The sequence below is a fragment of the Bidens hawaiensis genome, unplaced genomic scaffold (assembly GCF_021521415.1).
Source record: "Bidens hawaiensis isolate Kalapana, Puna unplaced genomic scaffold, B.hawaiensis_p1.1 tig00038052_1, whole genome shotgun sequence".
NCBI classification, from domain to species: domain Eukaryota; kingdom Viridiplantae; phylum Streptophyta; class Magnoliopsida; order Asterales; family Asteraceae; genus Bidens; species Bidens hawaiensis.
In genome coordinates, this window is record NW_027496658.1 from 184,294 (window position 1) to 190,093 (window position 5,800).

The 5,800-nt window shown below is 35.8% G+C and overlaps 1 pseudogene across 1 annotated transcript; it reads left to right on the forward strand.

Moving 5' to 3' along the window:
• Positions 1-1,453: 1,453 nt before the first annotated feature.
• On the forward strand, positions 1,454-5,442 carry LOC143589940 (uncharacterized; annotated as a pseudogene). Its single transcript, XR_013145377.1, has 10 exons — positions 1,454-1,472; positions 3,096-3,179; positions 3,295-3,450; positions 3,498-3,543; positions 3,671-3,746; positions 3,841-4,180; positions 4,243-4,492; positions 4,574-4,816; positions 4,874-4,993; positions 5,084-5,442. The product of XR_013145377.1 is annotated as an uncharacterized LOC143589940 (transcript).
• Positions 5,443-5,800: the final 358 nt, after the last annotated feature.

The window sequence follows — 5,800 nt, forward strand, 5'->3', positions numbered from 1 at the left end:
TTTTTAGTCCGCCCCCCGGTATCTTAGTCCAAGCTTTGCCACTGCATGTCACATGGTAACAACATAAAAGGTCACATGTCAACACATAACAACTCATACCCTCACAAAATGACATGTGACTAGTGACTAGTGACTAATCAATATGAATGCCACATGTCAACACCTTATGGAACGACTCATCATCAAGAATGACACATGTCGGATGGTGGTGAGTGACGGTCCGACCGAGGATGGCTATAAATTGTGAACATAGGCTCCTCAAGTGTGGCATCCAAAACACCTAACCACTTTCACTTTCTCGAAGTTTGTGCCACCGAGTTGAAGTCCCGATACCACTCTAGAGTTTGACGTTCCATACCCCGATACCCTACGTATAGTCGAGGTACCGCTCGTTCGTCCTTAAGAATTATATCCATTTTAAGATTGTGAGATTCGTCCGCTTCAGTTCCTTTAACGCATCTTCGCTTATTATTCCGAGTTATTCTCAATTTCAAAGGTGAGTTTCTCACACCCAATTTTACGCTTTCAATTTTGGGGGCGACATACATATCCTACTCAAATACTTAGTTTTATTTCGCTTCGTATATTCAAACTACAATTCGTTGTCATGAACTTGTGTGTTTATTTGCTTACTTGTTTAAAGATTACGTGCTCATGGTTTCCTCATTAAGTATGATCATACCCCCCCCCCCCACTTTGCACTCAGGACCTCAATGTTATGAGTGGAAAATGGACCCCCGATCCGAGTACATTGGTTATTACAAATTGGAAAAGACATTGCTTGCGCTATCACTACATTAAGTTTCATGGAATTGTATGATTTTTATGTACTCGTATCAAATTTGTATGAACTCACCAACTATTAAATTAGTTGACTTTATTTTATATGTATGCTACATGTACATTTATTAGAGGATGAAATGACGAAGACAGTAGAGTTTAGATTATTTAAATAATAAACAGAGTTGATGTTCATTTTATTCCTTCTTTTGTAATTTGTTTATTTGAACAACTTGTGTACTTAAAATTTGAATGAATTAATGATATTATTGTCACATAATAGTGTCACATGTGTTTTGAGCAATATGTACGTCACACTCGGACGTTTCCGCTTAAGCCGGGGTGTTACAACTCGCCATCGGTAAACCCAAAATATGTCGATGAATTTGTACGATAACATGGAATCGTTTCAAATTCAATTTATTGGTTTGTGGGTTGTGTTATAGACTAAATTGAATATTGAAATCGGTTTTTATTTAAAATATTAAATTATATATTTTTCTATTTTATTTCATTGGGTTTTTGAGTGTTTTCACTTGTGATGTTTTCTTAAAACATGTAAGACCCGTTTTGGTAAATGACCCACCCGAACTGACATAAAAAAACCCACCCGTTGGATCCGAAATAAAACAACAGACAATAACTCTAATTCTGCTTCAGTTACTTTACTGAACCATAACCAATAATCTCAAGTAAGTTCCTTAGCATCATGCAGTGCCGGCCTTGGCCTACGGCAGGATAGTCGACCGTCCATCACCCGAAATTTTTTAAAAAATTTTATATGTTATATTATATATATATATATATATATATATATATATATATATATATAAGAGTTCAAATAAAAAACAAGTGTTGTGAGAAGTGTGAGAAGAGCTTTAAAATAAAATAAACCACCTAATTATGACACTATACAATGTAAATATGAAATAATACAATTATTTGGAAACTACCAATCTCAACCACTAGATCATAGATCTAAAGGCCTAGATCTATTCTTATTCTTCTCATAAAAATATTGTTTTTTACATTAACCCTATATATATATAAAATAAATTGTTATAAAGAAAATTATATTTGAACATATATCTTGAGTTTTGTCTAGGCCCATAATTTTGTTAACAATCCATATTGCCTAAATTATTTGTAGCCCACGGCTCAATTAATTTTTTATTATTGATTAGAAATTAAAAAATTAAATGGAACAAGAAATCAATTCAACTTTTATACAAACACAAACGGCAAACCACAACCACCGCCGGCTCCACCGGACCACCGCTCCAGCAACCTGAACCACCACCGCCGCAGCCGGCTCCGCCTCCAGGCTCCTCCGTCCAGCACTCCAGAGTCCAGCCCAGCAGGCAGCAGTGAGCAGACCTCCTTGGCTCTTGGTTAGTTATTTATTTGTTATTTTGTTTAGTTTTATTATAAAAGTTAGTGATTTAGGGTTAGTTGTTCATAATTTCAGTTTGTTTAGAGCATTCTCAACCCATTCTCTAAAGTTATCAAACCCATATAATTTAGGGTAAATTTTAAAAAAATCATCAAAATAACCTCTCCAATCCATTCCCTATTATATAGATGAGTTATATGGCAACTAAAGTAAATCCCTAAATATAGGGACTCATTTTTTATCCATACCATATAATATATCACATATCTCTCAATATCATTTACTATATAATAAGACAAAAGAGAAAAAAATAATAAAGAATTAATTTATGAATATGAATAGGGAATAGAATGTGGAAGATTTTTGAAAAATGATAGATAAATTTATGGAATGATGTTTTTTAGCTAAATTATAGGGAAAATATATGGAATGGGATGTGAATGCTCTTAGTTTTATGTTAATAATCAGTTTGTTTGTTCTTTGTTTATTGAATAACATAATAAGGATAACACACTAACACATTTAACTAACTGAAGTTATCAACAAAATAACTAATATATATTATCGTATGATTTGTTAAGGCCCAAATTTAGATTCCCCTTCGGCCCAACTTTTTTTAGTGTTTCTCGGAGCCGGCCCTGTAATCATGCCCACCACCTGTTTGATGAAATGTCTCAATGCTATTTATTTAGTATCTGTGTTTTTTGCTCTATTCTTGCTGAAATCAAACAAACACTTATTGCTCAATGCTGCTATTTAGTTACATTAGACTACGGTGATGACTAGTGTGAGGTGTGAACAACTTAGATATACAACTGAGACAAGTATATAAGAACTCATTTCATATGCTTTTCTCATAATTTATTCTTCTCTTTTGAACCAACCTGTCGAAAAATCCTGAATCTAAAACCGTGTTTGATAGGAGAAAAAAAATATGAAAGAGCTCGTGACTTTCCAAGTTGGGAGTTATGCTAATTTCATCGGTTCTCACTTTTGGAACTTTCAGGTAAATTTACACCTTTATTTGGTAGTTGATACAACGCCTTTATACAAACATCATCTTGAACCCATTAGTTACTTAATGATTATATCATTATGTTATGTTGTTTTGTTACGTGAAGGATGAATTGTTGGGATTATTTGAAGACCCTGAGGCTCACTTAGTCTTCAAGAATCAAAACCTTGATATGGATGTTCTTTACCGAACTGGGGAGACTCAACAGGTAAACTCACATCACCTGCAACTGTAAAATACTTATACTTCGATAAAGATTAAAGTCTTCTTGCTTTATAATATGCATGTTGATATTGTAATAACGCGCAGGGCATGCCTACTTACACGCCTCGATTGATATCGGTTGATTTTCAAGGTAATTGCCAAATTTTAAAATAAACAGAAAGTGACTCTTTCTCTTTGTTATCTTGCAATATTATAGATTCACAATATCGTTAGTTGTCTTGTAATCATGTTGATAATGTTTCTATTTTGTATTGCAGGATCTCTTGGATCTATGAGTTCACGTGGTACATTGTACAACAATAATCCATCTCCATCATCTAGTGTTGCCACATGGTAAAACTTTGTCTCTTTGTACTTTATTTTAACCATCATTTCTGTTAGTTTAAGTTTTAACAGTTACTAAAGAACTCTCTATGCAATCGTACAGGGCGGGCAATGTTTCAACTCAAACATCTGAACCTCATAAAAAGAATCTGTTCTTGCAAAGGTTATATGACGAAGGGCAAGAGGTCAATGAGATCGATAAAGCAAGTGAGATATCGGATACAGATGTAGTTAAATCTCTGGAGGACGGTGTTCAATATTGGACTGATTTTTCGAAAGTTCATTATCATCCACAAAGTTTATTTGAGTTAAACGGATTATGGATGGATTCTAAAGAATTTAACAACTATGGTATTGGTAGAAATACAGTATCTGAGGGTCAACAAGGGGATGAAATTAACGAAAGACTTCGTTTTTTCATAGAAGAATGTGACCATGTTCAGGTAATATATTATTTGACAGCATGTAATTATTAATTTATTTTTTCTAAACTTTTTTATTACAGGGAATTCAATTTATGGTTGATGATTCAGGAGGTTTTTCTGGTGTAGCTGCATCTATTTTGGAGAATATTGAAGACGAGTACACTAATGTACCTGTTTTACTGTATACTGTTAGAGGCCCTTATTCTTACAATAACCTCACCAACTGAAAAAATCACATCACAAATAATCTTCATGATGCAGTGTCGTTTTCTGCACTATCATCGTTGTGTAAAATGATTGTTCCAGTGGGCTTACCATCACTTAATGAAAGTAAGCTTTAACCAACTTATTTAATTCTTTCACATATCATTTGTTTGGTCGTGTAATATTTCAGTGTTTTCACATGTGAAGGCAAGGTTTCACAATACCTTAATGTTGAAAATGAAAAGCCCTATCAGTCTAGCTCGGTTTATGCATCTGCGATACACTCTATCAGTCTCCCCTTCCGGATGAAAAAAGTGGGGCCCACTGGCGAGTCATCAAACGTATCCGGTGCCATGGATTTGTATGAATGTATACAAATGTTAGCAGGGCAAGGGAGGCAAAATACTGTTGCTATTCTTGATACCGCAATGCCACCACCTTCAGTTGCTGGTATGTGTATAGCCACACACGCATATTGTTTCTGATTTGGTCGGTTTATGAATACAGGTAGACGGTTCCAACAATCTTTGCTAGGCAACTTGCAACCGCTAACACCTGAAACTGCACACGATGTGGATGACTCGCAAGCCATTGAATCCATGATAGTGCATGGAGCCCTTGGAGCTGGTATGAATTTAATTTAAATATGTTTTTGATTGGAAAAATACAAAATGCAATTATTCTAATCGACGTTTGGGATTTCTACAATTTAAACAGGAGATCAAGAGGTGCCGATTTCTGAAGTGAGAGAAGCAGTTGAAACAGAATATGAAAACATGTCATCAACAAGGCCGAGATTCTCTCATTTATCAGCATCCCGTTGTCCTCTTCCAATCCCGTTACCTTTTCCATCCATTTTTAACAACCTTGTGGGTCGGCGTGGTGATCTGCTGCTAACTAATCCCACCGTATCAGGATCTTCTTTAGGGAGGGGGCCGCTTGATGTCCACTCGACCCGGAACCGGTTCCAGTTCCTACCCAATGGACCAAATACTCGGTTTGGGTATTTTTCTACCCGAAAATCATACCCGGTTCCCCTATTTGTATTTCCCAGTCGGTTCCTACCTGGTTCCTAATTGTACCCGGTCCGGTTCCTACCTGAAAAAACCGGTTCCAGCGGGTTTTTTTAAAAAAAGTCAAACACAGGTCAAACTAGCCGTTGGAACCGGTTTTTGAGACACAAAAGAGCCGTTGTAACCGGTTCCAACGGTAATATAGCCGTTGGAACCAGTTTTTGAGACAAAAGAGCCGTTGTAACCAGTTCCAACGGTAATATAGCCGTTGGAACCGGTTCTTGTAGCCCAAAACCTATATATAAGTTGTTTTCCATTACTTGTTTCACCACCAAACTTAAAAACAAACTAAAATACTTCTCCTCTAGCAAACCCGACCATCCAACTAAATATTATTATGGCACCCATCAAAAAAACCAAC